The sequence below is a fragment of the Scomber scombrus genome, chromosome 21, assembly GCF_963691925.1.
Source record: "Scomber scombrus chromosome 21, fScoSco1.1, whole genome shotgun sequence".
Classification (NCBI taxonomy): Eukaryota; Metazoa; Chordata; class Actinopteri; order Scombriformes; family Scombridae; genus Scomber; species Scomber scombrus.
The window spans coordinates 25,131,652-25,153,246 of NC_084990.1; the positions used below are offsets into that span (position 1 = coordinate 25,131,652).

The following is a 21,595-nucleotide window of genomic DNA, read 5'->3' on the forward strand; positions in this document are numbered from 1 at the left end:
ATACATTAGAAATGATATTGCATTAGATTTATTAGCATGAAGCTGTAACATACAATAGTGAACATTCAGTAGAAACACAAGAAACAGCAAAACAAAGATAAAACATTTAATTTCACTCAATTTAGATTTTTCTCAGTTTTATTCAACTCAAAAATCTATTAATCTGAAAATAGTAATAACACATTTAACACAATCATTTTAATAGCGTAGCTGTAATTTCCTGTATTCTGGTTCCTTATAACAGGGCTGACTATACTGGGAGGAAAACGATGGGTACATTTTGTAATTCCATCCAGAGGAAGTGTTTGGCCTACATATTAGAAGACAATGAAAAGCTTAATGAACCTTGACTGAAATGTTTCCTATTCAATATTTCCATTGACAGAGAATGAATAGAATAATTTGTCAGTTTTATGAGCCAGTTTATAAATGAGTCAGCAGCTTTTATTAGTCAGCTGCTGTCCATCAGAGACTCAGGTGTGTTTCCAGAAAGCCGTTTATGTGGAAAACTCAGAGTAAGTTAATCCTGAGATGAGTGAAACTCTGAGTCAGTCACCATGGTAACTGAAACTCTGAGTCAGTCACCATGGTAACTGAAACACCCTTCCAAGATGAATATCTGTTAGAACGGTATCACTGCTCCTTACACTCAATCATTTCCTAACATTATCCGGCCATATATGGAGAATGTTAAAATATAAATATATATATATATATATGTATACACACATAACCAAAAACAGACCGGTCCTCTCTACAGTAACAATCAAATAAAAGTAACCATCCTGCTCATCTTTTCACTATTTACTAACGTAGCATTAGCACTTCTTAGCTAACTGAATAGTCTGTAGAGACAGAAACAAAGGCGACAAAATACTAATATTTAGTTTCAGTAAGTTATTAATGTCCTGAACATTTTATTGTGACAGTGTTTGACCACATAAGCTTCCTGGTGTCTGTGCATCACCAACAACGAGCATCAGCAGCACCGCACGTGTGTGTGTATGTCCACGTGCACGTGTACAATATGTGAGAAGCCGTCGGTATCAGTGAAAACGTGGACTGGAGTTTCATTGATTTGGGTTTTTTTCTCTCAATAAACAAGTGAAACATTCAATAATGAAGCTCTGCATACAATAGATGAGGGCTGAGTGAACATTCAGCAGAAACACATCTGATAAAATAGCAAAACAAAGATAAAACATTTGATTTCACTTGATTTTGATTTTTGTCATTTTTCTTTTTCTCAAAAATCAAATATATTGAAAATAGCAATAACACATTTGAGCTGAATAAGTGGTGTATAGAATATAAAAGGCAGTGAAGAAAAAAGATATAAACTCATAAATGATCAATCATCCAATCAGATCTCCTCTCTGCTCTTCTTCTAGTGGGCTCAATAAAGGTCTCACTACTTCCTGTTTTGGAGCGTTGGTGCTGGTGATGACCAACTGCTGTCAGGGCTCCCTGAGCTTCTTCCTCTTCAGCCGGCTCTCCTTCAGCTCTGGAAACACCGAGGTCATAATAATCCATCTCAGTGTCCTCCTGTGAGTCTGACTTCTGCCCCCTGCTGGCCTGGAGAGACATGACAACACAGATCTGCATCACTCCTCTCTCTAGTTCAAGATAAACAGGCTGAATGCTTCATTTCAACCAGTCCTCTAAACAAACATGTTCAGTACCTTCAGGATGAAATAGATGATAATGACGACCAACAGCAGAGCCACCAGCAGGACGACTGGTGGGATGATAGAACCTGTTCTGTAAGGTGTCTTATCTGAGGATTTCTCATCTGGATCTGATGAGACACATTCAGTCATCACATTAGATCACCTGACATCATGAGGACAACAGCTCCCATCAAACAGGAACTTTACTGATGTTAAATCTCCTAAAATCAGTGAAGTCTGAAGCAGCTTGTTGATTCAGCTCTTAGAGAATAAGTTCATCTGATCCTCTCTGTATGCTGATGATGTTCAACAAAAACCACTAATGTGTTCACAGCTGCTTTGAAAGAATGAATGAAAGTCTGCTGATTCTCTCCTTAAAGCTCCTGTCTGGTTAAAATGATTCAACTGATTGTTAACAGTCAACATCTTTACATGCAGTTAAATCAGATGTGATCCTGGTGAAGCTCTGAGTTCATCATGTAAAGCCCTGTTTATTATCATTATAGTGCTTATCTGGCTTCACTTTTACTTTCCACTACAACACAGTTGTTATGGTTGAATAATGTTAAAGAAGCCGGGAAGGAAACAGTTTACAGCTCCTTCATCAGACTGTGACTCAGCTCTCTGTAGGTCGCTGGGTCGCTCCTGCTGCCTCATGACTTTTTATCAAACATGGAAGACAGACGAAGGGAGACGACTCTCAGAGGAGAAGTTATGAGAAAAAACATAGACGCCATAAACACAGCTGTAGTTTCCTTGGTGGGCGGGGTCTGCAGCAGGAAACAGGAAGTCAGCAGAGTGATTGACAGCTGGCTGGGTGTAGTTGTATGTTGTGTTGGAGGAGGTGAAGGTGAGCTGGAAGGAGCCTCCTGGGTACTGAGGCTGGACGGAGCAGCTGATGGTGAAGTTGGAGCCCTGGAGAACCTGAAACCCCTGCTGCTGGGCCCCGGAGACCCCGTCCATGGTAGAATACACAGAGATGATTGGCTGAAGCAGCAGGTCTGTAAATACAGAGAGATGATTGGCTGAAGCAGCAGGTCTGTAAATACAGAGAGATGATTGGCTGAAGCAGCAGGTCTGTAAATACAGAGAGATGATGAATCTTTCTTCTTCTTTGAGAAGTTGAATGTTGCTGTCGTCCTGGATAAGTTTCCAGTTCAGTCCAATGGAAACCACCAACTATCACTGTGACAGAGGAAGGAAAATATAACTGTCAGAGATGATGTCACTGATGGACGTACCTGAGCAGGTGAGCTCCACGATGTAGGAAGAGGAATCTGATGATACACAGTCCCTCAGGTCAGATCCAAAATAAAGACAGTAAGGGTTGATCCTCCATACAGATCTGTCTGAGGTTTCATTTCTGGCTTCTGAAGAAACAGCAGAGCCACAGTCCAAATATTTACATATTATATCTGCTTCCTTCAGGGTCCAGTCATAATGCTCTACTGGTCTCCACTCTCCATGTTTCACCTCCAGTGTACCTGCACAGCGACTGGCTCCTCCCACCAACCTGACAGGATCTGAACAGAAACAAGAGAGTCATCAGTAAAAGAATAAAGTGAGTTTCATTAGAACAGAAATGAAGACAAATCAAAGCTGCAGCTCCTTCTAGCTTCTAGGTTCTTCTAGCTGAGTCTGATCTTCTACAGTCCAGCAGAGCAGACTCATGGCCTCCACACTGGAACTCTTTGGTCCACATTGGAGCCTCCACTTCTCCATAGAGCGCCCCCTGGAGGACTGAAGGAGCCCCACAGCCAAGCTCCCTACAGACCACCTCTGCATCCTGCTGGTCAAAGTCAGCTTCACACACTGAGGACCACGACTGCTCAGACTTCACCTCCAGTCTGCCTGAACACAGACTAGTCCCATTCACCAGCCTGACAGAGTCTGGAGAGAGAGAGGACCGTCCAGAATCACCAACATCAATGAAATGAGGTATGCACTTTTTTGTGCAAAGAAAGGCGTAGAATCCTGGCAGTTACCTCCATGCTCAGATTCTCTCAGGAAGCACTGTCTCAGAGCTAACTATCAAGGTGCTATCTGGAGAAGATGCCTCGAGAACAACCCTGAAGTTCCTTCCCCAGTTGAGCATGGGTGGTCTAGAGTGGACCAAGATGGTGACTTGCAGCTCTCCATAGACTGGTTCAATGTCTCCAATGGTCCACAAGCAGTACTTGAGTTTCTGTCCTGCTCATGCAAGAGGGACTGTGTCACTCCATCATGTCAGTGTGTTGCCAACAACTTGGCCTGCACTGACCTATGCCATGCAAGACAGTGCAAAAACCAGAAGGATGACTTTGCTGATGAGAAACAATCCTATTCCTCTGATGAGGATTCCGACGAGGAGTTTGATTAGTGTCGTGGCCTTGAATGATGCAATCGGTACGAAAATGTCATAAAATGTCATTGATCATGCCTAAAAGTCATGACCTTGACCTTTTTCAGTAATGGCAATGTCATAATTGGGTTTACCACACCTTAAAACATAGGAATCCATGTCTCATTTGTTATTTGTTATACCGTTTTTTAGATTTTCAGCTATGTCAGTGTTCTGCTTAATTTATAGGCATTATTTTCTCAAACGCCATGTCTGATATAACACTGAAAATCACCCCCTCCAAATCAGATAATATGGGTAAATGATACATTTTCTGAATCCTTAGGATCATACCAGTATTTCAGTGTTTGGATTTTGTTTCTTTGATGCTCCCTGGTGCCACAGGATTAAAAGACAAAGATGACTTAGGCGGAAATGGCAGGAAAATGTGTGTGATTAAAAGTTTGAAGAGCTCCAGGGTTGGCTGTACTTATCCAAACTGTTCACAAAGGGATTTAAATGAAAGTCCAGAGTCTCCCCTTTAAAATGATACCAAACATAACAAAATAAAAAAAATATTCCAATATGTCCAATATAGATTTTCAGCTGTCAGTGTTCTGCTTGATTTATACGCATTATTTTTCTCAACCTTAGTTTACATTATGTGTGTTAACTCAAAACAGCTACTCTTGTCAGATGGCCATCATACATCATTGAAAAGCTGAGATTCCAGGCTTTCAGAAATGGTATGGTAGCCTTTGCCACTTTTTCTGTAACGGTTTCCATATTTTGAGGCCCTGGCTCACGGACTTTAAGTGGTGTAACCATCAAAACTTGAACCAAAGAAATTACACTTTCTTAAAAAATGCTCAAATTCTCAATAAAACACCATTTCAACTAGTTTGGCATGATCTTACATTATACACATGATGTGTCACAAAGTGCAAGCACCATTTAAGAGGCTATTTTGTTAAAATTGTGAAGAAGGCCTTATAACAGGAGATTGAGATCATAATAAAATAATATCATCTGAACCACCTGATCTCTTTATAATATAATAACATCATCTCTGAGCCAGAACCACTGAACTCATGATGGAGGACTGGAACCAGTTCCTCTCTCTTTCTGCCCACGCACATCTTTTAAAGATACATTATTCAAAATTCCTATTGTCCGATTAAACACACTGTAGGTGATTCAAATATCCAATATTTATCATTCTTTGTGGTTACACCATGGGACCTTTTCAGGAGCATTCAGTCTTACTTTTGGTAAAAACAAATGTTGCAAATGTCATTTTAAATGACACAAAACCAACAGAAACACAAAATATACATATTAATAAACCTGATGCTGCTTTTAAAACTATTTTTTAATACATTTTTGAATTTCTCATCTTGCCAACCCTTGTTTTTCACTGACCCGGCTATGGAAGCAATCATTCGAACACCCAAATAGGTGGTAGGAGGAGAACATCTGCACTCTGGACAGCGCCTAACTCCCATTCGCGCCTATATGGTTGATATGACCACCCTCACCTCAACCATCGCATGTACCAAGTGGCTGCTGAATAAGATTAACACCAACATAACTTGGGCAAGGATGAAGTTGAAACCCAGCAAGTTAAGGAGCATATCCATCATGCAAGGAAAATTCGTGAACATTACAGCATATTCTTACTGGCTGCAAAATCAGTCTCTCGCAAAGAGGCACAACAGTGTCCTGCAACAACTGGCCACTACCTTGGAGCGAAGGATATCCACCACCAATGCCCTCCCTCCCCCGACGTCCAGTTTCCCAAACACCATCTCCTTTGTGGAAGCTGGACAACTTCCTTGGAGACCCTCCTGGATGCCGTCCAGGACTGAAAAATGCAGGTTGACCTAGGCCAAAGGCTCTGACAGAGATAATCACAACTAACCTCAGACTGGATATGATCCGATGGTCAACCTCGCAGAAGTCCCTTCACATACTGGAGTTAACTGTCCTGTCGGAGGTTGCGGTTGATGAAGTGTGTGAACGCAAGAGATTGACATATACTGACTTAGCAGCAGAGGCAGAACAACGAGGCTGGCGGACCAAGGTCAACCCGGTAGAGGTTGGCTGTAGAGGGTTTATAGCCACCTCAACATCTAAGCTCCTGAAGAAGATGGCAAACAGTGAGGTCACTGTCAGAGGATGCAGAACGAAGTAGCAGCTGGATCTGGCTGAAAAGAAAGGATTCCGTCTGGGCTGCGAAATGACCAGCAAGAAGGGTGAAAGCTGAGGGGAGTGCACCTGGGATGCTAGGTGATGCTGTTGAGAACTCTGGAGGTGTTGTGAGTCTATCAACGAAACATCAATGGAGGGTGCCCACCTGACGACCCCAAGGAAGTGATTAGTAGCCCCTTCTCCACTCAAGATCTCAGAGTGCCAACTTATCTGAGGGATTGAAACACATGTACCTCCACCATGACCAGTCGCTTTTAGTTGTGCCCAGATCCAAGCTAAAGCTCAGGGGAGACCGGGCTTTTTCAGTTGATTTTATTATGTTTGATGTGCTGTTGTTGTTTTCATGTGTCTTGTAAGGCGCCTATAAATAAAATGCATTTTATATTCTTAATATTTTTATTGTTTTTTTTTAAAATTATTGTTATTATTATTATTATCATTGGAACTTTTTATCATATGGTTTGTTAATGTCCGCAGTATTGAAGCTAACTGTAAATGATGAGCGTTAATGGTTAGCTGGTATCGTGTGACTGGAAACCACCTCATGTACTGGTCACAGCACAATTACGCTCTTCCAGAGAATCAGTGCTATTATACATTTTTTTACTTTTTTCTTTTTCTTAGATTCTGCTTGTTTAGTTTTCTCCCCTTCAGGTTATATATTTATATGCATATCATACATGTACATAGTATACTGTATGTACACTCTTTGGTCACTTCATAAATGTACATATGTGTATTTGCTTAGTTATTTCTGTTGATATCATTTTGGATGACGGAGGAAGTCCATGATGGCCTTTGGACTCCTGTTTAGGAGCAAGTTTTTGTGTTCTTCTTTACTGTGTATCATATATATGAGTATAATGTTGTTACTCCCTTCCTGTAAATTACAAACAAATGAATAAAAAAGGTGTAAAAGTGTTATTGATGCATTAGATTTATTAGCATGAAGCTGTAACATACAATAAATGAGGGCTGAGTGAACATTCAGCAGAAACACAAGGAACAGCAAAACAAAGATAAAACATTTGATTTCACTCAATTTTGATTTTCTCAGTTTCTTTATCTCAAAAATCTCTTATTTTGAATATAGTAGTAATGCATTAAAGCTGAATAAGTAGTATATAGAATATAAGAGGCAGTGAAAGAAAAAGATATAAACTCATCAATCATCAATCATCCAGCGTTAGTGCTGGATGTAAATCAGAAGCTGCGGAATCAACCAACATGGACGTCATTCATCGCCATACTGGGCTGAAAAGACCAGAGAATGAGAGGAGGCAGGAAACCAAACATGATTTTCTGCTTCTGAGGGCTTGTGTGGCTCCTTGGAGGTCCTACTCTGCTCCTTAGGCTCTTTCCTCTTCAGCTGGACGAACTGGGATGATAATAATCCATCTCAGTGTTCTCCTGCGGTCCTGACGTCTAACTCCTGCTGACCTGGAGAGACATGACAACACAGATATAAGTGACTGTATCACTCCTCACTTCAGTTCATGATAAACAGACTGAGTGCTTCATTTCAACCAGTCCTCTAAACCATCAGCACAGGGGAAAAAGCAACTCAACACTTTTTTGGATTATTTGAATGGAGAGTAAGGGTTGAGAATATTGCCTACGTAGTACTTTAAAAGCAGGAGTCTCTCTATTATTAGGTAATCACGCCCCTCATTACTCTGTTCACAGTAGAATAATGGATGAAACTACAGCTAATCTGAATTAGACTCCTCCTGTTTTCCTCTGTCAGATTATTGCTTTCAGCAGTAGCAGCTCATGCTATCAGACCTCAGCTCAGACTACAGAGAACTGTAATTATTAACACTGGTCTGAGGTAGGGATGCCCCCTGAAACCTGCTTCTGAACTGGAACCAGTATTAACCAGTTAAAAACCTGAGGTATTTTTAAGCTCAGTTCTTTTATCAGTACTTGAAGAAAACAAGGTGTGAGATTATTGGATGGTAAAATCTGGTTTTGGGTTCTGCTTGTTTCCATGGAGATATTATTGAGTTCATATTGTGACACTGTTGTAAACATTGTTGTTGATGTCAGCAAACTCTGTAATTTTAACTCTAAAATATAAATACATTATAGTCCTGTTGTGGATTCATGACTTTCATTAATTATAATTTTAATATAGTAATAATTTAATAATAATATAAAGAGCTGATAAGAGTATTGATGAAGAACCAGATCAATAAGAGGTATTGATAAGAGTAGTAGTATTGATGAAATCCTAATGAAACTGATCCCTAGTGTGAAGTCAGTACATCTGATCATGGTTCTGACACTGAGCTGACAGAGAGCAGAAAACTGCTCTGTTTACACTGTGTTAATACAAATGATTAAACACCATATACATACAGTATATTGTAACTCTAAACTGCTACTACTGCTGCTTTCTCTTGTAGTGTGAATATCCTTAAAGGTGCAGATTGTCTCAGTTTGAATCAATGAGCCTCCAGGAACAAGCTAACTTCTCTACCCTTTAGGATGCTGTCGTCCTGGATAAGTTTACAGTTCAGTCCAATGGAAACCACCAACTATCACTGTGACAGAGGAAGGACAATATTACTGTCAGAGATGATGTCACTGATGGACTTACCTGAGCAGGTGAGCTCCACAATGGAGGAAGAGGAATCTGATGATACACAGTCCCTCAGGTCAGATCCAGACTGAAGACAGTCAGATATGATCCACCATACAGATCTGTCTGAGGCTTCATTTCTGCTTCTTATTGAAACAGCAGAGCCACAGTCCAAATATCTACATATTACATCTGCTTTCTTCAGGGTCCAGTCAGAGTCACTCATCACTGGTCTCCACTCTCCATGTTTCACCTCCAGTGTACCTGCACAGCGACTGGCTCCTCCCACCAACCTGACAGGCTCTGAACAGAAACAAGAGAGTCATCAGTAAAAGAATAAAGTGAGTTTCATTAGAACAGAAACAAGAGAGTCATCAGTAAAAGAATAAAGTGAGTTTCATTAGAACAGAAACAAGAGAGTCATCAGTAAAAGAATAAAGTGAGTTTCATTAGAACAGAAATGAAGACAAATCAAAGCTGCAGCTCCTCTTCTACCTGAGCAGGTGAGTCCAACAGCTTTACCAGGTGAGCAGGTTCTTCTAGCTGAGTCTGATCTTCTACAGTCCAGGAGAGCAGACTCATGGCCTCCACACTGGAACTCTTTGGTCCACATTGGAGCCTCCACTTCTCCATAGAGCGCCCCCTGGAGGACTGAAGGAGCCCCACAGCCAAGCTCCCTACAGACCACCTCTGCATCCTGCTGGTCAAAGTCAGCTTCACACACTGAGGACCACGACTGCTCAGACTTCACCTCCAGTCTGCCTGAACACAGACTAGTCCCATTCACCAGCCTGGCAGAGTCTGGAGAGAGAGAGGACCATCATTAGTTTTGGGAATATTTAACTGCAACATTCATACCAATAAAGCTTTTTCTCAATTTGAAAGTAACAACTGATGAAGAGAGAGAGCACATTCATACCCTGACTCAAGTCTTTATCTACAGAAAATATGTTATGTTAGTTGTAGGATTTGAAAATGTCTTATTTAGAATGACCCAGTGGTGGACAGAAATGCATGGTATCAGAAAATAAAGAAGATGTAGAAGTTTAAAAGGAGGAGTCTCTCTGTTATTAGGTAGTCACGCCCCTCATAACTCTGTTCACAGTAGAATAATGGATGAAGCTACAGCTAATCTGAATTAGACTCCTCCTGTTTTCATGCAACTAACCCCTGAGGAACTCCACATATCATAGCTACTCGATCAGATTCATAACTTCCAACGGTCACATAATAACTCCACCGAAACACCATATACATACAGTATATTGTAACTGTTAACTGCTACTACTGCTGCTTTCTCTTGTAGTGTGAATATCCTTAAAGGTGCAGATTGTCTCAGTTTGAATCAATGAGCCTCCAGGAACAAGCTAACTTCTCTACCCTTTAGGATGCTGTCGTCCTGGATAAGTTTACAGTTCAGTCCAATGGAAACCACCAACTATCACTGTGACAGAGGAAGGAAAATATTACTGTCAGAGATGATGTCACTGATGGACTTACCTGAGCAGGTGATCTCCAAGATGGAGGAAGAGGAATCTGATGATACACAGTCCCTCAGTGCAGATCCAGACTGAACACAGTCAGAACTGATGCTCCATACAGATCTGTATGAGGCGCTTCTGCTTCTTGTTGAAACAGCAGAGCCACAGTCCATATATCTACATATTACGTCTGCTTCCTTCATGGTCCAGTCATAATGCTCTACTGGTCTCCACTCTCCATGTTTCATCTCCAGTGTACCTGCACAGCGACTGGCTCCTCCCACCAACCTGACAGGCTCTGAACAGAAACAAGAGAGTCATCAGTAAAAGAATAAAGTGAGTTTCATTAGAACAGAAACAAGAGAGTCATCAGTAAAAGAATAAAGTGAGTTTCATTAGAACAGAATCAAGAGAGTCACCAGTAAAAGAATATAGTGAGTTTCATTAGAACAGAAACAAGAGAGTCACCAGTAAAAGAATAAAGTGAGTTTTATTAGAACAGAAATGAAGACAAATCAAAGCTGCAGCTCCTCTTCTACCTGAGCAGGTGAGTCCAACAGCTTTACCAGGTGAGCAGGTTCTTCTAGCTGAGTCTGATCTTCTACAGTCCAGGAGAGCAGACTCATGGCCTCCACACTGGAACTCTTTGGTCCACATTGGAGCCTCCACTTCTCCATAGAGCGCCCCCTGGAGGACTGAAGGAGCCCCACAGCCAAGATCCCTACAGACCACCTCTGCATCCTGCTGGTCAAAGTCAGCTTCACACACTGAGGACCACGACTGCTCAGACTTCACCTCCAGTCTGCCTGAACACAGACTAGTCCCATTCACCAGCCTGACAGAGTCTGGAGAGAGAGAGGACCATCATTAGTTTTGGGAATATTTAACTGCAACATTCATACCAATAAAGCTTTTTTATTGGTATTGATAAAGAACCAGATCAATAAGAGGTATTGATAAGAGTAGTAGTATTGATAAAATCCTAATGAAACTGATCCCTAGTGTGAAGTCAGTACATCTGATCATGGTTCTGACACTGAGCTGACAGAGAGCAGCAAACTGCCCTGTTTACACTGTGTTAATACAAATGATTAAACACCATATACATACAGTATATTGTAACTCTAAACTGCTACTACTGCTGCTTTCTCTTGTAGTGTGAATATCCTTAAAGGTGCAGATTGTCTCAGTTTGAATCAATGAGCCTCCAGGAACAAGCTAACTTCTCTACCCTTTAGGATGCTGTCGTCCTGGATAAGTTTACAGTTCAGTCCAATGGAAACCACCAACTATCACTGTGACAGAGGAAGGACAATATTACTGTCAGAGATGATGTCACTGATGGACTTACCTGAGCAGGTGAGCTCCAAGATGGAGGAAGAGGAATGTGATGATACACAGTCCCTCAGCTCAGATCCAGAATGAAGTAAGTTAGAGCTGATCCACCATACAGATCTGTCTGAGGCTTCATTTCTGCTTCTTATTGAAACAGCAGAGCCACAGTCCAAATATCTACATATTACATCTGCTTTCTTCAGGGTCCAGTCAGAGTCACTCATCACTGGTCTCCACTCTCCATGTTTCACCTCCAGTGTACCTGCACAGCGACTGGCTCCTCCCACCAACCTGACAGGCTCTGAACAGAAACAAGAGAGTCATCAGTAAAAGAATAAAGTGAGTTTCATTAGAACAGAAACAAGAGAGTCATCAGTAAAAGAATAAAGTGAGTTTCATTAGAACAGAAATGAAGACAAATCAAAGCTCCAGCTCCTCTTCTACCTGAGCAGGTGAGTCCAACAGCTTTACCAGGTGAGCAGGTTCTTCTAGCTGAGTCTGATCTTCTACAGTCCAGGAGAGCAGACTCATTGCCTCCACACTGGAACTCTTTGGTCCACATTGGAGTCTCCACTTCTCCATAGAGCGCCCCCTGGAGGACTGAAGGAGCCCCACAGCCAAGATCCCTACAGACCACCTCTGCATCCTGCTGGTCAAAGTCAGCTTCACACACTGAGGACCACGACTGCTCAGACTTCACCTCCAGTCTGCCTGAACACAGACTAGTCCCATTCACCAGCCTGACAGAGTCTGGAGAGAGAGAGGACCATCATTAGTTTTGGGAATATTTAACTGCAACATTCATACCAATAAAGCTTTTTCTCAATTTGAAAGTAACAACTGATGAAGAGAGAGAGCACATTCATACCCTGACTCAAGTCTTTATATAGAGAAAATATGTTATGTTAGTTGTAGGATTTGAAAATGTCTTATTTAGAATGACCCAGTGGTGGACAGAAATGCATGGTATCAGAAAATAAAGAAGATGTAGAAGTTTAAAAGGAGGAGTCTCTCTGTTATTAGGTAGTCACGCCCCTCATAACTCTGTTCACAGTAGAATAATGGATGAAGCTACAGCTAATCTGAATTAGACTCCTCCTGTTTTCATGCAACTAACCCCTGAGGAACTCCACATATCATAGCTACTCGATCAGATTCATAACTTCCAACGGTCACATAATAACTCCACCGAAACACCATATACATACAGTATATTGTAACTGTTAACTGCTACTACTGCTGCTTTCTCTTGTAGTGTGAATATCCTTAAAGGTGCAGATTGTCTCAGTTTGAATCAATGAGCCTCCAGGAACAAGCTAACTTCTCTACCCTTTAGGATGCTGTCGTCCTGGATAAGTTTACAGTTCAGTCCAATGGAAACCACCAACTATCACTGTGACAGAGGAAGGAGAGTATTACTGTCAGAGATGAAGTCACTGATGGACTTACCTGAGCAGGTGATCTCCACGATGGAGGACGATAAATATGATGATGATACACAGTCCCTCAGTGCAGATCCAAAATGAAGACAGTAAGATATGATCCTCCATACAGATCTGTCTGAGTCTACATTTCTGCTTCTTGTTGAAACAGCAGAGCCACAGTCCAAATATCTGCATATTATATCTGCTTCCTTCCGGGTCCAGAGAAAGGGACTCACTGATCTCCACTCTCCATGTTTCAGCTCCAGTGTACCTGCACAGCGACTGGCTCCTCCCACCAACCTGAACTCTGAACAGAAACAAGAGAGTCATCAGTAAAATAATAAAGTGAGTTAGTTTGAAAAGTGAATTTGAAAGTAATTAGTGCATTTTCTAATTTCCTGCTAACTACAAACAATAGTCTGGATTCAGAGCTCATCATAGCACAGATACTGCACTAATAAAAGTTACTAATGACCTTTTAACTTCATCAGACAATGGACTTCTCTCTGTCCTCGTCCTGTTAGATCTTAGTGCTGCCTTCAACACTATTGATCATCAAACCCTGTTACAGAGACTTGAACATTTAATTGGCATTAAAGGAACAGCATTAAACTGGTTTAAATCCTATTTATCTGATAGATTTCAGTTTGTAAATGTTAATGATAAATCCTCCATGCAAACAAAAGTTAGACATGGTGTTCCTCAGGGTTCAGTGCTTGGACCAATACTATTCTCCTTATATATGCTTCCTTTAGTTATACTATTCTCCTTATATATGCTTCCTTTAGTTAATACTATTCTCCTTATATATGCTTCCTTTAGTTATACTATTCTCCTTATATATGCTTCCTTTAGTTATACTATTCTCCTTATATATGTTTCCTTTAGTTATACTATTCTCCTTATATATGCTTCCTTTAGTTATACTATTCTCCTTATATATGCTTCCTTTAGTTATACTATTCTCCTTATATATGCTTCCTTTAGTTATACTATTCTCCTTATATATGCTTCCTTTAGTTATACTATTCTCCTTATATATGCTTCCTTTAGTTAATACTATTCTCCTTATATATGCTTCCTTTAGTTAATACTATTCTCCTTATATATGCTTCCTTTAGTTATACTATTCTCCTTATATATGCTTCCTTTAGTTATACTATTCTCCTTATATATGTTTCCTTTAGTTATACTATTCTCCTTATATATGTTTCCTTTAGTTAATACTATTCTCCTTATATATGCTTCCTTTAGTTATATTATTCTCCTTATATATGCTTCCTTTAGTTATACTATTCTCCTTATATATGCTTCCTTTAGTTATACTATTCTCCTTCCTTTAGGAAAAAACATTATTCGGAAACACTCAATAAATGTTCATTGTTATGCAGACGATACTGAATTATATCTATCAATAAGGCCTGATGAAATCAACCAGTTAACTAAACTACAAACATGCATTAAGGATATAAAGGCCTGGAAGACCTGCAATTTCCTGCTATTAAACTGAAATGAAGTTATTGTGCTTGGCCCTAAACACCTCAGAAACACATTATCTAATGATATTATTACTACTCTGGATGGCATTACTTTGGCCTCCAGCACCACTGTAAGGAACCTAGGAGTTATATTTGACCAGGATTTGTCCTTTAATTCCCATATAAAACTAATTTCAAGGACTGACTTTTTTCATCTGCGTAACATTTCAAAAATTAGACACATCTGTCTGAAAATGATGCTGAAAAACTAATCCATGCATTTGTTACTTCTAGGCTGGATTATTGTAATTCATTATTATCTGGCTGTCCTAATAAATCTCTAAAGACTTTAACTAATGGTTAAAGACTCTCCAGCTGGTCCAGAATGCAGCTGCACGAGTTCTGATAAAACTAGAAAGAGAGATCACATTACTCCTATTTTAGCTTCACTGCATCGACTTCCTGTAAAATCTAGAATAGAATTTAAAATCCTTCTCCTCACTTTTAAAGCTCTTAATGGTCAGGCTCCATCATATCTTAAAGAACCTCATGAACCTACTGGAACACTGCGCTCCCAGCTCATAGAACCTTATGAACCTAGAACGCTGCGCTCCCAGCTCATAGAACCTCATGAACCTACTAGAACACTGCGCTCCCAGCTCATAGAACCTTATGAACCTACTAGAACACTGCGCTCCCAGCTCATAGAACCTCATGAACCTACTAGAACACTGCGCTCCCAGCTCATAGAACCTCATGAACCTACTAGAACACTGCGCTCCCAGCTCATAGAACCTTATGAACCTACTAGAACACTGCGCTCCCAGCTCATAGAACCTCATGAACCTACTAGAACACTGCGCTCCCAGCTCATAGAACCTTATGAACCTACTAGAACACTGTGCTCCCAGCTCATAGAACCTTATGAACCTACTAGAACACTGTGCTCCCAGCTCATAGAACCTTATGAACCTACTAGAACACTGCTCTCCCAGCTCATAGAACCTTATGAACCTACTAGAACACTGTGCCCCCAGCTCATAGAACCTTATGAACCTACTAGAACACTGTGCTCCCAGCTCATAGAACCTTATGAACCTACTAGAACACTGTGCTCCCAGCTCATAGAACCTTATGAACCTACTAGAACACTGCGCTCCCAGCTCATAGAACCTTATGAACCTACTAGAACACTGTGCTCCCAGCTCATAGAACCTTATGAACCTACTAAAACACTGCGCTCTCAGCTCATAGAACCTTATGAACCTACTAGAACACTGTGCTCCCAGCTCATAGAACCTTATGAACCTACTAGAACACTTCACTCCCAGCTCATAGAACCTCATGAACCTACTAGAACACTGCGCTCCCAGCTCATAGAACCTCATGAACCTACTAGAACACTGCGCTCCCAGCTCATAGAACCTCATGAACCTACTAGAACACTGCGCTCCCAGCTCATAGTACCTCATGTACCTACTAGAACACTGCGCTCCCAGCTCATAGTACCTTATGTACCTACTAGAACACTGCGCTCCCAGCTCATAGAACCTTATGAACCTACTAGAACACTTCACTCCCAGCTCATAGAACCTCATGAACCTACTAGAACACTGTGCTCCCAGCTCATAGAACCTCATGAACCTACTAGAACACTGCGCTCCCAGCTCATAGAACCTCATGAACCTACTAGAACACTGCGCTCCCAGCTCATAGTACCTCATGTACCTACTAGAACACTGCGCTCCCAGCTCATAGAACCTTATGAACCTACTAGAACACTGCGCTCCCAGCTCATAGAACCTTATGTACCTACTAGAACACTTCACTCCCAGCTCATAGAACCTCATGAACCTACTAGAACACTGCGCTCCCAGCTCATAGAACCTCATGAACCTACTAGAACACTGCGCTCCCAGCTCATAGAACCTTATGAACCTACTAGAACACTGCGCTCCCAGCTCATAGAACCTTATGTACCTACTAGAACACTGCGCTCCCAGCATGCAGGCCTACTTGTGGTTCCTAGTATCTCTAAAAGTAGAACAGGAGGAAGAGCCTTCAGTTCTCAGGTTCCTCTCCTTTGGAACCATATCCCAGATTGGGTCGGGGGGGCAGACACCCTCTCTACGTTTAGGGTTCCAGCTCCTACTTTATGCTGCTATAGGCTGGGGGACTCCCATGATGCACTGCTCCTCTCTCTCTCTATCCATCATCTATATCCATTAACATTCGTGTACTATTAATGCATCAATAAGATAAACTTCTTCCCCGGAGTTGTCTCACAGGTAATCTGGACCTTCAATGTGCTTCTCTCTCTCCTCTCCTTCCTCTCCTTCCTCTCCTTCCTCTCTCTCTCTCTCCTCTCCTTCCTCTCTCTCTCTCTCCTCTCCTTCCTCTCTCTCCTCTCCTTCCTCTCTCTGGTTCTGAGTTTTTTCTCTCCACTGTCACCAAGTGCTGCTCATGTGTGAATGTTGGGTCTCTTTAAATTAAACTGAAGAGTTCGGTTTAGAACCTGCTCTATGTGGAAAGAGCTTTGAGATAACTTTGTTGTGATTTGGCGTTATACAAATAAAGATTGATTGATTGATTGATTGACTATAACCTGCTCCGGAGCAGGTAAGCCGTTCAGCATAAGTTACCATGGTGATTTACCAGTTAACATGGTGATTTACCAGTTACCATGGTGATTTACCCCGGTAAGAAGTGAACCAGCGTCGTAGGACGGAAAACCCAGAGTTAACCCTGAAGTTACCTCTATCTAAGTTAACATATTTTATGAGTTGTTAGGTTTGAGGGTATTTGGTCATGAACCCAAATAGATTGACTGTCCACCACTGATGGAGGTGTGAGTAACGTCCTCCAGCTCCTCCTGGAGGATCAGAGGTGTTCCCAGACCACATGACATACATTCTCTGTTTTTACCTGATTGGTGATCATCTTCAGCCTGGAGTCCTGGAGAGAAAATCAGACAATTAATATTAATATTGGTGCAGAGCTGTGAACTGAACAAACACTGTGAGGCTTCCCAGCAGCTCAGAGCTCATCTCAGTGAAAACACAGATTATTGAACTCACTCAGGAGTCATTTGACCAGTTTACCACTGACCTGCAAAGTGGACCACAATATGACTTTACATCTGTTTTACCAAATATGCCACAGACTGTTATAATATGTGAAAGTAACATGTTCAGTTTTCAGTAACTAGAAGACGGAGCTAAAAACCAAACCAGACAGTCTTATTGAGATTGAGATTTTTTTCCAGCAGAGACCTGAGAACAAGAAAAATTCAGACGTGGAAACATTGAAATCCAGGATGACAACAGTCAAATCGCTAAACTTGAAACCTCAAAACAGCAATGACTCACTAAGCCATTACACTGAAAATAAGATATTTCATTACTACTAATACATTTTTTGAATGCAGGATTTAGACTTAAATCATTTTACAAAGATGTTTTGAAATCTTTCACACATCCATCATTAAAGCAGAGTCCTGCCTGAGCTGCACACTAATTCTGTATAATTTGTTCAGTTTTGTTGTTCTGTGCTTATTGTTGTTGTTGTTTTTTTATTGACAATCAACTCTTAAATAGGTATGTTTAGGTATGTTAGTTACCCTTTTTCCTCCTCATGTATCTCCTCATCAGCCAGAAGACAAACAACACTGAAGCCACTAACTGCAGGTTAAAGGCTCAGTTCACTAAACTTTGACCAGATTTTGATATATTTGCCTTTTTTTTCATCATCGTCAGAATTCAGTCATGATGGACCATCAGTACGACACAGTCAGAATTTCTTCATGACTGGATGGGTTAAATGTGAGAAACAGTTTGACAGAGAAACAGGAAGTGTCTCAAATACGTGTATTTGATAAGAAAAAAAATATTTCCCAACAGCCAGTCCTGTACATGACAAGAAATGCTCTGCCGTTGCCATGGTAACAGATGTGTAGTCTGTTAGTTGTCCTCAGATGCTAACCCTAACCCAGCCTGGACAACTTTACAGACCTCAGTTCTGATAAAGTAATTATAGTAGGTGACTTTAATATTCATGTAGACATAGATAATGATAGTTGATTTTTTTCATTATTAGATTCAATTTGCTTCTCCCAAAATGTGAATGAACCCACTCAGTGTTGTTTGGTTCTTCAAAGCCTGGCAGATGGCTTTGTCTGGTCTGGGTAAAATCAAGCAGAACTCAAAATCCCATATTCCCCCTGGGGGATTCTCTTCCCTGATTGGCTGTGAGGCGCCTGACGTCACTTCCTGCCAATGACATCACCCGAGTCGGACAAAAGCAAGCTGCACATCGTAAACGATGCTTTTTCACTAGTTATTGTGCCAGGAAAGACGCGGGAGACTTAAAGAAACACGTGTTTCTCCTTCCCCCTTCTTCCTCTGATCTGTTCATCTTTTTTATGTAGATATTTATTTTTGTCATCACAATTCAAGTTATTACAGTTTATATGCTGGCTTTTAGCTGTGGGGGGGGGGGGGGGACCCATCCAATCAGAAGGCTTCCTTTTTTGCTGGATCATGCAGTGAATAGCAGTCACTGAATTTTGTTTGAAATGTGACTCATAAAAATGGAATAAATGAAACAGTTCTTGTTTCTGGCCCCCAGATCCTAGGATCTCCGCTGCCGAGCATTCATGTTTTTTGCTGGCGTTAATCTCTCCTCACTGACTCACTCACTGTCACAGACTACTGTTATAATCCACCTCTGTAAACAGTGCACAGCATGTGTTGGTCATATTCCTGCACTGTCTGCACACATGTGGGCAGCCACCCAAGACGACACAGAGCGAACACACCAAAAGAAAAACAAAGATCTGGCTTTTATCGCTTATTTGCACTTCATGTCTTCTTTTTAATAAAGTCACAGAGGTTGAAAGTAACAAGCCTGTTTGACAATGTAATGAGTAGAAAGTAATATTTGTGTTTAAATGTAGGGAGTAAAAGTAAAAAGTCACCCGAAAAATACAAGTACAAATACTTCCTCTGCCTTTAGCTCATTTGGTTTGACTTACTGATATTTGGGTTGTTTGCTCTGTGTTTTATCTTCTGTGTTCCTGCTCTCCTTCCAGCCCATTTCCCCTCCACACCTGTCCTGTATCAGTCCTCAGTGTCCCTCCAGTCTGTCCTTGTCTGCTCACCTGTTCCTCATCCACTTATTAGTAATTTTTCCACAGGAGATGCTAATTTTAATTAATGGATTCATTTATAATTCCCATGTATCTTTTATCTCCACTGACATCTGATGTTTTACACATCGTGATGTTTTCTGAAAAGCTGCCGTTGTTGACAGGAATAAAAGAGGTAAAAAACATTTGTATCCTTCACCCACCTGCCTTTTCTCTTAAGCCCAAGAGTAGCATTTAAACTGTTAACCACCTGATGTGTCTGCAGTTTATTTGCATAGATCACTACATCAATGCACTTCACATGCTGTTAAGCAATCAGAGCGTCAGTGTGGTTTATGTGGCTGCTGTGTAGCTACGTATGAGTCTGAATTTGTTCAACTTTCTTCTAAATGTTCGTAAGTCAGTTTTTCTGGAACAAGATGGTCCACTGGAAATATAATGTGTGCCTCCACTACAGCTTCCATGTTAACACATCAGTTATTAAACTGTGAAAAGAAGCGATGTGAAACTATCAGGACTGAACTGAAGATATTTCACTACTTTTTACTGATAACATTTTCCTTCAGTGAACTTTTGACTTAAATTCAGTATTTTTCAAAGAGGTTTTGAGTCTTTCACACATCCATCATTAAAGCAGAGTCCTACCTGAGCTGCACAGCAACACCAACACCATCAGCAGGTGATCCATGACCAGGTAGACCGTCTGTCTCTGTGTCTGTCTGACGGACTCGATAGCTCTCCTCTGCTGATCACATGATCTGTTTCCTCTTTTTATCTCACGTGAGCAAGATTTTACTCTGATAAGCAGTTTGACAGAGTAACAGGAAGTAACACGACAATAAACATGTTGCCATGGTAACAAATATGTTCTCTGTAATCTCAGATGCTTTCTGTCACAGAAAAACCTCATAACTTCATTTAGTTCATTTTAAACAGTTGTTTGTTGTTTAGGAAGATTTGAGTTGTTATTATTAAAAACTAAAAGTGTGTGATTTAAAACAGGAAGCTGACAAACCACAAACACCCTTCTGTTTTCTCACTTCACTCTTTTTTGACCCTCTTCCCGTTCTCAGTCCGAGCTTGCTGATTATCAGCATTTTCTTTTGCTCTGCTACTTCAGAGTAAAACTGAAATATGAAAGTTTACCACAGTTCACACAGAAAAATATAAATAAATAAATGTAGAAATACTGAAATCGCCTAAACATAAGATTATTTTGGAAAATAAATCTTTGACATTATTTAGTTATTTAGTTCTCTTTCATTACCAAAATGAAAAGAAAGAAAAAACCCCTCTGTGAGACCATTTACTGTGAATGTGTGTCAGACACTCTACACACATGATGCCAACTTACTGTCATACATTACGCAGCATACATGAGTTAAGCCCTTCTGAACATTAACGACATTTTTAATTATAAAGCAATTCCATTGAAATGTATTAAAGTTTCATTTAATAGAAAAATCAATAGATATGCCATCAAAATCTGTAAAATAAATCAATCAATCAACATCAATATATATATATATTTATATTTCACATACCCAAGGAGCTTGGAGAGTGACTCCAGTTTTAAATGTCTGGGGGTAAACATCACTGAGATTAATGCAATATTTGGATCCTACTTTCATCCATGGAGGGCCTGCGCCTGCCATAGGGTTGACTTTCATCATCATCATAACTGATGATCAGCACAATGTAAACATAACATCAATGTAACACTTTTTCTCACATTAAGTAATATTCTCATACCAACATTTGTGTTTATTCGGGGTAATGGTTATTATTCCACTTTGCTGTATGTGATATGACTATAATAATGTTACTCCCTTCCTCTAAATTACAAACCAATTAATACAAAACTGATCACACAAAAGTGTTGTATTGTTTGTTGTAATTGTATATTGTATTAATACATTAGAAATGATATTGCATTAGATTTATTA

General features: G+C 40.5%; 1 pseudogene; it reads right to left on the minus strand.

Annotated features, from left to right (window-relative positions):
• Positions 1 to 1,341: 1,341 nt before the first annotated feature.
• Positions 1,342 to 20,388, minus strand: LOC134003181 (scavenger receptor cysteine-rich type 1 protein M160-like; annotated as a pseudogene).
• Positions 20,389 to 21,595: the final 1,207 nt, after the last annotated feature.